The sequence below is a fragment of the Miscanthus floridulus genome, chromosome 3 (assembly GCF_019320115.1).
Source record: "Miscanthus floridulus cultivar M001 chromosome 3, ASM1932011v1, whole genome shotgun sequence".
NCBI classification, from domain to species: Eukaryota; Viridiplantae; Streptophyta; class Magnoliopsida; order Poales; family Poaceae; genus Miscanthus; species Miscanthus floridulus.
The window spans coordinates 26,614,759-26,622,813 of record NC_089582.1 but is presented as its reverse complement, the minus strand read 5'-3'; the positions used below and the strand labels follow the sequence as shown (position 1 = coordinate 26,622,813).

The following is an 8,055-nucleotide window of genomic DNA, read 5'->3' as shown; positions in this document are numbered from 1 at the left end:
GAGACCCAGCGACCTAGGCTCGCACCCGAGGGCTCGGCAAACAACCCCTCCTTCCGAACAAAAAGGATGCGCGAGGGTCACACAAAAAGCTAGGGGAACTCCTGATCGCCCTCTCGCTCCGTGCGGAGGCTTAGGGGCTCTTCCTGCAACCTTGTCGAGACCCAGCGACCCAAGCTCGCACTAAAGGGCTCGGCAAACAACCCCTCTGCGCAAGGGCCGCACAAAAAGCCACGGGAGCTCCTGATCGCCCTCTTGCCCCGTGCAGAGGGGGGCTCTTCCTGAACCATGCCGAGGCCCTAGGCTCGCACCCGAGGGCTCGGCAAACCACCCCTCCTTTCGAAAAGGATGCGTGAGGGTCGCATAAAAACTACACCCAGGACGAAGACAAGCAACCCGAGCTCGCACTCGGAGGCTCGGAAGAACGCGACGAAGGGCACCGAGCCCGTTACGGTCCAAGGGTTCAAAGGCTGGGCCCCCAAGGTTTCAATAGCCGCCCCAGGACAACAGAGTCAGGGATGACTATGGGCGAGCCCGTACATGGCCAAGGCCCGAGCAAGCGATTGCTTGGGATGCCCTAAGTCGTGTCCGAGACCGGCAGGGAGGTCTCCGAATGGGATCCCACCGTAGGGAGGCATCGAGCCCCCGGGGCCAATCAAACGGCCCTGGGACCCACTAGAGAAGCCCTCTGGTACTTTTGGAGTGTGTCTCTAGACCGCTAGCCGACCCCTATCGAATGGGGCACGGGCCTCCACTCTGACTTACCCGATAACAGCTCACCGGAGGTGTCATCGCTCGCGCCCACGGAGGGTAGCCTGGCACACTCCACCCCTCCTTCCGAACGAAAAGGACGTGCGAGGGCCACACAAAAAAGATAGGGAAACTCCTGATCGCTCTCTTGCCCCGCACAGAGGCTCAGGGGCTCTTCCTGCAAACAAGCCAAGACCCAGCGATCCGAACTCGCACTCGGGGCCTCAACAAACGTGATAACACCCCTCACTCAACAGAGAAAAAGCCCCTGGAGGAGTGAATCCACTCCTCTAGGGCCTCGGAGGCTACACCCGGCGGGTGCGCTCGCGCGCACCCACCGAAGCCTCGAGCACAAAAAACAAATCCCGACGGGAGCTTCTGCAAGCCAAGTTTCGTCAAAAACCTCAGGGAGAGTGCTCACACTCCCCCCAAGGCTCGGGGGCTACTGTCGGATACCATAAAATGGGATACCCTAAGCAAGAACCGAAAAATTGCTTAGACCTTACAAATATCAAAGCCAAGGGACAACCACGAGGCCTCGGCCAAGTTTCCGATTCGCCCGAGGCCCGCGCCGCAAAGGCCTCGGATGAAAGACCAACTCTCTGCTCCGCCGAGGCCCCCTCGTCCGAGGCCCGGCCCCGCAAGGCCTCGGACGAGATACCAGTTCTCCGATTTGCCCGAGGCCCAGCCCCGCAAGACCTCGGACGAGTTACCAGTTCTCCGATTCGCCTGAGACCCCGCCCAAAAGGCCTCGGACAAAGCGCCGATTCTCCGCCTCGCGCGAGGCCGGCTCGGCAACAACCTCGTCGCCTCCGCCTTGACCAGCTCCTCTGACAAAACGTCACGCATCCAACCACTACCGCAAACGCCAGCCGCACGTCGGCGCAATACAGCAGAGTGGCTGACAAGACGGGAGACAAGACTAGGCAGGGGGTACCGGTCACTGTGCTCAGCACTGTGCCAGTAACTGGCGCCCGTACCGCACTGTGCTACCAACTCCTGCTCCGAGAACGACGCGGTGTGGGGAGTCACGTCCGGATCACTGTAGCCTCAGAATCAGTGCATAGGACCAACTGCTCCCTCCAAGCCTCGGCAATCCGTTTCAGGGTCTCGGCAGCCTCGGGATTCGCGCCAGCCGAGCCCCCCCCCCCCCCGATGGCTCGGCCTCGGCACCAACTGAGCCTCGGCTCTTTATATCGTCAACGCACAACGACCGGCGCGTCGCCCGCAATGCCCTGCGTCAAGCTATCACTGGAGCTCCCACGTCGCACAGGATCGGGTGTGACCGGCGCGTTGCTCCAGCACATCAAGGACAGGGCCGCTCCATCGACCATACCGCCACAGTAGATAGCTACAGGGCTCGGACGCGCCATCTCCGCCTACAAGACGTTGCGTAGCGAACACATGTACCACCCCGGTCCCCCCTTCGACTATAAAAGGGAGTGACCGGTGCCATTTCTAGACAGGGACACACGAACAAACAGACGGATAGGGAGTAGACGAGATATACGAACACACGCTCGACACTCTGTACACGCGCTCTTCCTCGTTCCCAGAGATCCACATCTCAAATAACTCACGACCGCTCCACGCGGAGACCTGGGACTATCTCTCTCTCACCCTGCTTGTAAACCACTACTACAAGCACTTCGGTGCAAGGAATAAAAGATCGCTCCCTCAGACTGGACGTAGGGCACCCATTGCCTAAACCAGTATAAACCTTGTGTCTCTTTGCATCACCATCTGGGATAAGGGGCACGCAGCTCAAATTCACTCGTTGGTTGAGGACCCCGGTCAAAAAAAAAAAAAACACCGACACTGGAATCTAGGAGATGCACCGTACGCACAATCCTGTACAGATAGGCAGGCAGATCTAGAGCAGAGAAATCGAAATAACAGTCGTAGCTCTGATTTTTATAGTCAAGAAGCTGCACAGGAGGCCTCTAAGACCGGCAAAGAGAAATGAAATTCCTGACGAAAAGACAGCAGTAGCAGACAGTCTGTTCGATTGGCTGGTTTATATTATTACTGGTTCGTTTATGTGAAAGAGAAGTACTGCTGGCTTGTTTATATGAATAGTGCCTATATGAGGGGTTTGGCCAGCCAACCCCAGCCGAACGGGCGGATAAAGCAGTACCCGCAGCCGGGAAGGATTCCATCAGCAAAGGTGAAGAGGGCGGACAATTTTAGTTCCTAATATTAAATAGCAAAAATTTCTCTTCATCAGTTTTTTTTGTCCACCTCTCCCTAATTACTTGTGTGGATGTAAGATGGAAGTAGAATACAGTTGTGTCCGATTAGTTTTCGACCTGCAATCCACTAATCCACGGTGGTTTTGATTCTTTTTTGGTTCTCATTTTTTCCAATGAAACTATTTTCCATGATTCCACGTGATTTCGGATTCTCTCCGTCCATTTTTTTCGTCCACCTCTTTTAACTACTTGTGTGGATGTAAGATGGAAGTTAGATACGGTAGTTTCCGATTAGTTTTCGACCTTTTAAGCAGCCCTTGTGTAGGCCATGATATGCAGTTCGATTGTGAGACCAACCTAATAATATATCTATATACATCCCTAATAATAAAAAGACAAAATTTCTGGTTTTTTTTTTCGTCCAGCCCATTCAATCGTCTGGCCCATTTAATCTGGCCCAACTACAAGGCCGCTCACTCGCCCTGCTCGCACTCTTCCGCTCGTGTCTCCCGTCTCGGTATCCATAACGCACACGACCACCGCTACGTCCTCCCCCAAAAAACGCCGCCGCTGGATTCCGCACCCCTAGCAACGCACGGCCGGCCGGCGCGGGAGAGGAGCGGCCGCCGCCTCTGGTTGGAGCAGAGGGAGATGACATTAGAGGCGGACGGCGGCATGAAGCCCGGCGGATGGGCTACGCGAGGCCAGGCACCTGAGCACCCCTGTGGACGCGCGGCCGGCCGACGCGGGAGAGGGGCGGCGTACGGGTGGCGCGGAAGGTGAAGTCGCGATCTCGCCGGAAGCTTCATCGGCAAAGCAAGTCGGAATCCTAATCAAATCGAATCGAATCGAAAGCCAAGACCCCAACTCGGATCAGAAAAGTCGCTTGTACGTTCGACACAAACTCCTCCCGTTTTTGGTGGCGGGGGATAGAAGAGGATTGGGTTTATTGCCGTCTTTAATAACAGCCCATATAAACTCTCACCCAATCAACCTCCGCCGAGATCAAGTCTCGCCCGCGCCGAATCGGGGAAGCAGGGGGCGCCTATCGAGATCCAAGTTTCGTCCGCGCCAAATCGGGTCGGTGGCGGCGAAGGTGCGGGGAAAGGATAGGGAGAGGCTGAAACTAGGTTGGGTTTCCTTCATAGAGTCCACATCGCAAGGTAGTATTCTACCTCCAACAGAAGTCGTTGCGCCGACAGTCTCCACCGTGAGTGCCGAGGCATGCTGGACACCATTGTCGTGGCCTGCCACAGAGGGCGGCCGACCAGAAATCAGACAGCTTACTGGTGCACGGCGTTGGGAGTGTAGCGCTGAGTTGTTGTCGTTGTTGATGGGTCTCTGTTGCTTGTCAACAGTGGGTACAAGACACACATGCTTGCGTACAGGATGTTGAATAGCACTGATTTTTCTAATTGCGTACAGGAATTGATTTGATTTTGTGATTTCAGAATGCACATATCCCTAATAGCCGTCACTAGCTACTCACTCTTATGCAGTTTGGTTTTAGCAATTCCTATTCTCATGCTTACTAATGTGCCAAATTAATTTTGTTATGTGCAGTGGTTCTACATTTTGTTGTTTTTACTATTCCATTGCAAATGTTGAGATCCAGGATCGCTTATCAGTACTTTATGCCCTTGTATGCAGTTGACTATTAGCCTTGCAATCATAAACAAAACTATTTCATTTGATAATGTTAGTTCAATTTCTTTTGCCTGGATTTTGTACCTTGCCTAGGCTTCAAGCACAGGAAGGCTATCTGGTGCAGTTCAACTATGCCTGTCACCGCGCAAACGGTTATTTCGTGCATATATAGGTGGGTGGAATTCTAATGCCAGTGTTCAGTACATACACTTTCTGATCGATTCCAGTTATCTGGTGGTCTCAACATATTATCCCTGTCCCAGCACGGTAGAACTGTTCAATGGCGACAGCAAGCCAGTGACATGGTTACAAGCTTCACTCCTGAATCTTTTTCCACGTTATTCCGGAGTGTAGATCTCATCTAGACGCACTCCGCTAAGTACTCAAGGCTCCAAGTTAATCTACTTTAGCACAAAATACATCTATATGCTCCTGAATGATGTGTAAATTAATTCTTAGATTTTCACAGTGCAATGTGGTCATATTTCAGAATCTATCGAGAACACATGCTATTCACAGTGGACGCAAATAATTTACTTAATAGTTTGTATCTGCAGGCACGGTTTGGGATAGATACATGATGGTGACCAGTTAGTCAGCCATTGGTGGAAGCTGCCAGTGGGAGAAGAAGACATCGTGATGGTCGCCCTAGCTTATTCGTGCTATTGGTAATTTCCTAAACAGTTTTCAGCCTGTGCTGTGGTCTCAGCCTACTAAATTATGTGTTCTTGTAGACCTACAGATGCAACAATCAGCACATGGATTTAGCCAAAATAATGGTTTGTGGCCGTGGCCGCGGCCGCATGGGTAGAATACTAGATATTACTAGAGTGCTTTTGTTGCACTAGCATGCTGCTTCAAAGTTAGCAAGTTATGTATCGGTGAATTAATTTTTCAAGAGTTCTGCAAGTGCCAAAGCAGTTCTTGGGCTTATTAGAGGATATGTGAATCAATCAAGTGTTTCGGTTAAGTGGTAGGAGGTAAAGGGTGTGGAGGGATTGCAGCGGCAGAGGATGGTGAACCTATCTGATTGGGTATAGTTGCCATGCCAGGACGTCGTCAAGTTCATGCCCAGCAACACCATGACTAAGCACATGTTAAGTTTTTGTGACTTCACATTATGGCAGCAGTGACAAGATGTAAAAAAACAAGAATGATGATAGATGGACTTATTATCATTATCAAACAAGAATGATGCTTGTATTTGCCAGGTACCTTTATCATGACAATATCTTCTTTTATACCACAACATAGGAAGACTTAATTTAAATTTTGGTCTGGCTATGGAGAATCATGTATAGAATTTCTACACTGAAAAATAAGATAAATTCATTGTTTGAGCAAAGCAACTGTTATGTGAAATTATTTGCAGTTTTTTTCAGTTTCATTTAGAATTTTAGTCTGGTATTTTGGATGTTTAGTTTGCAGATTTATTTTCTTTGTAGTCTTAGATTTTAGATGTCCTAGAAGAATGTGGGTTTGTAAATCTGAACCCATAGTAGATAGTGTGACATCCTTAATTCCCCTAGGTTGCAACATTCACACTCAACTAGGTTTATGCCCAGCCGTTGCAATAGCCTCCAAAATAGATGTTCCATACATAAATTATTCAGCGAGACAAAAATACAAAATGTCATGTTGTCTGAGCCATTTGTTGTTTTAGTCAAATATAATCTAAGACAATTGTTGTTTAAGTGAAATATAATCTGAACCATTATCTCTCAGTTACAATTTAAGTCTATTCAGAGTTCATTTCAGGTAAGTTTCATATGGAAATTAAATAGTCTGAACAACCATCTCTCTGTTTCAGTATAACTTTTGTCAGACTTTGTGAGGAAACATATCTATTGGACTCACCCGAAGAAATTTCATAACATCAGCCCTACATGTCAATATCAAAATTAATGTGTAGTTTAGTTGTGAGAGTGAGGACCAAGAGCTAAGACAAAGATGCTCAAGGTACTCGGGGGTACGAGACTAGGAGTAGGAGGTATGCAGATCAATCAGTAGATGGCTGCGAGGTGACGGGGAGACAGACAGAGCTTAGACAAAGATGCAAATAGATCATGTTTTGAAGAAAGAAATTGTCACAGGGTCAAGAACCATGGTGTTGACATAAATTCAACTTACATACATTTGAACAAATTAAAATATGTCAGCATGACATTTTCTATGTTTGTTTTGTTTCACTGAGAAATTTATTGTTGTGAAATCATCTTTTATAGACCCGCTGCAACGCACCGGCACTTTTGCTAGTATTACTAAAGAACCAAAATTTTTGTCATAAAATTTTTATCCAGCCTAATCACGAGTGGAATTTCACCCGCTTGTCTTTGTTCACCTGCCTTCCGCCACCCGTCCGTTATGCTTCTTTCGCGTGCCTGTTTGGCTTTTTTTTTTCTTTTTGGGTTTCGGTCCTCCATTTGTTTTCTGGAAAAGTTTTTTATCACGTTTTTTTTGTAATAAATTTTCCGTTTTTCCCGTTTGTTTCTCCTCCTTTTCTGTAGGAGTATCTCCAGTCCGTTTACTGCGTGTGGTACTTTTTTTTTCTTTCTTTTCTTTTCACAATCCGTTTATTGTGTGCCCGTTCAATACTTTTTCTAAGTATACTAGAATCATGCCCGTGTGTTGCACGGCAGCATAAATTTTTGCCCAAGCTTATTACGATGGATTTCATTGTTTTTAGAAATTAATAAATCCGGATCGAGCGGGTGATGTCATCGGTGCAAGTGGGTCGAGCGGGGTGTGGCGACAATGGTGATAACACTATTTTTTAGTTATATAGATATAGATATGCCCGTGCGTTGCACGAGGCCAAGAATTTTTGTCACGCCGGCCAAGTGGCCAACGACACAATTAACACTTAATATGGTTTTTTACAAAAAATCGCTAATGGGGTGATGGAGTCAAACACTTCGACGCCAAGTGTTTTTCAAATCTGAATTCCTCTAGGTTTTAGTTTAGGAGGAGAAATTTTTGGATATCATATTCAAAACTTCGGATAATCCGTATCCACTTAATTTTGCCAGCTGCATATCCTATCCCGCATCCACACATAACCTAATTCAGATTATTCGTATCCGTATGTATATTAAAAGAATTGTCTATGTCTTCAAAATTCGGATTCAGATAGGAGGGGAGCAGAAAATTTTCAGCATCACTTTCACCTCTAAAGTTATCACATATATTCTGGAATTATTTTTTTTTGCAAAAACATACTGGAATTAATTAGTGAACGTCATCTTTTTGCACGTGGTCTGGTGCACGTATCGGATTTCGTTTGGAGCGCGGTTTTCTTTTTCTGATTTGATTTCCTTTTTTACGTTTGGAGCCCGGGTCTGTACGTGGGCGTGGGTCTGTACGTGCGCGTGATGGAGTGACGGAGAGATTAGCGGGCGTCCGACGACGGTGACTGTCTTCCTTCTATTTCGCGGTGGTTACCTTCCTTCTATTTCGCGGAGGGCTTTGG

The 8,055-nt window shown here is 48.2% G+C and overlaps 1 long non-coding RNA gene across 1 annotated transcript; it reads left to right on the top strand.

Moving 5' to 3' along the window:
* Positions 1-3,480: 3,480 nt before the first annotated feature.
* Positions 3,481-5,914, top strand: LOC136545281 (uncharacterized). Its single transcript, XR_010780972.1, has 3 exons — positions 3,481-4,758; positions 5,144-5,254; positions 5,321-5,914. It is a non-coding gene; the product is annotated as an uncharacterized lncRNA (long non-coding RNA).
* Positions 5,915-8,055: the final 2,141 nt, after the last annotated feature.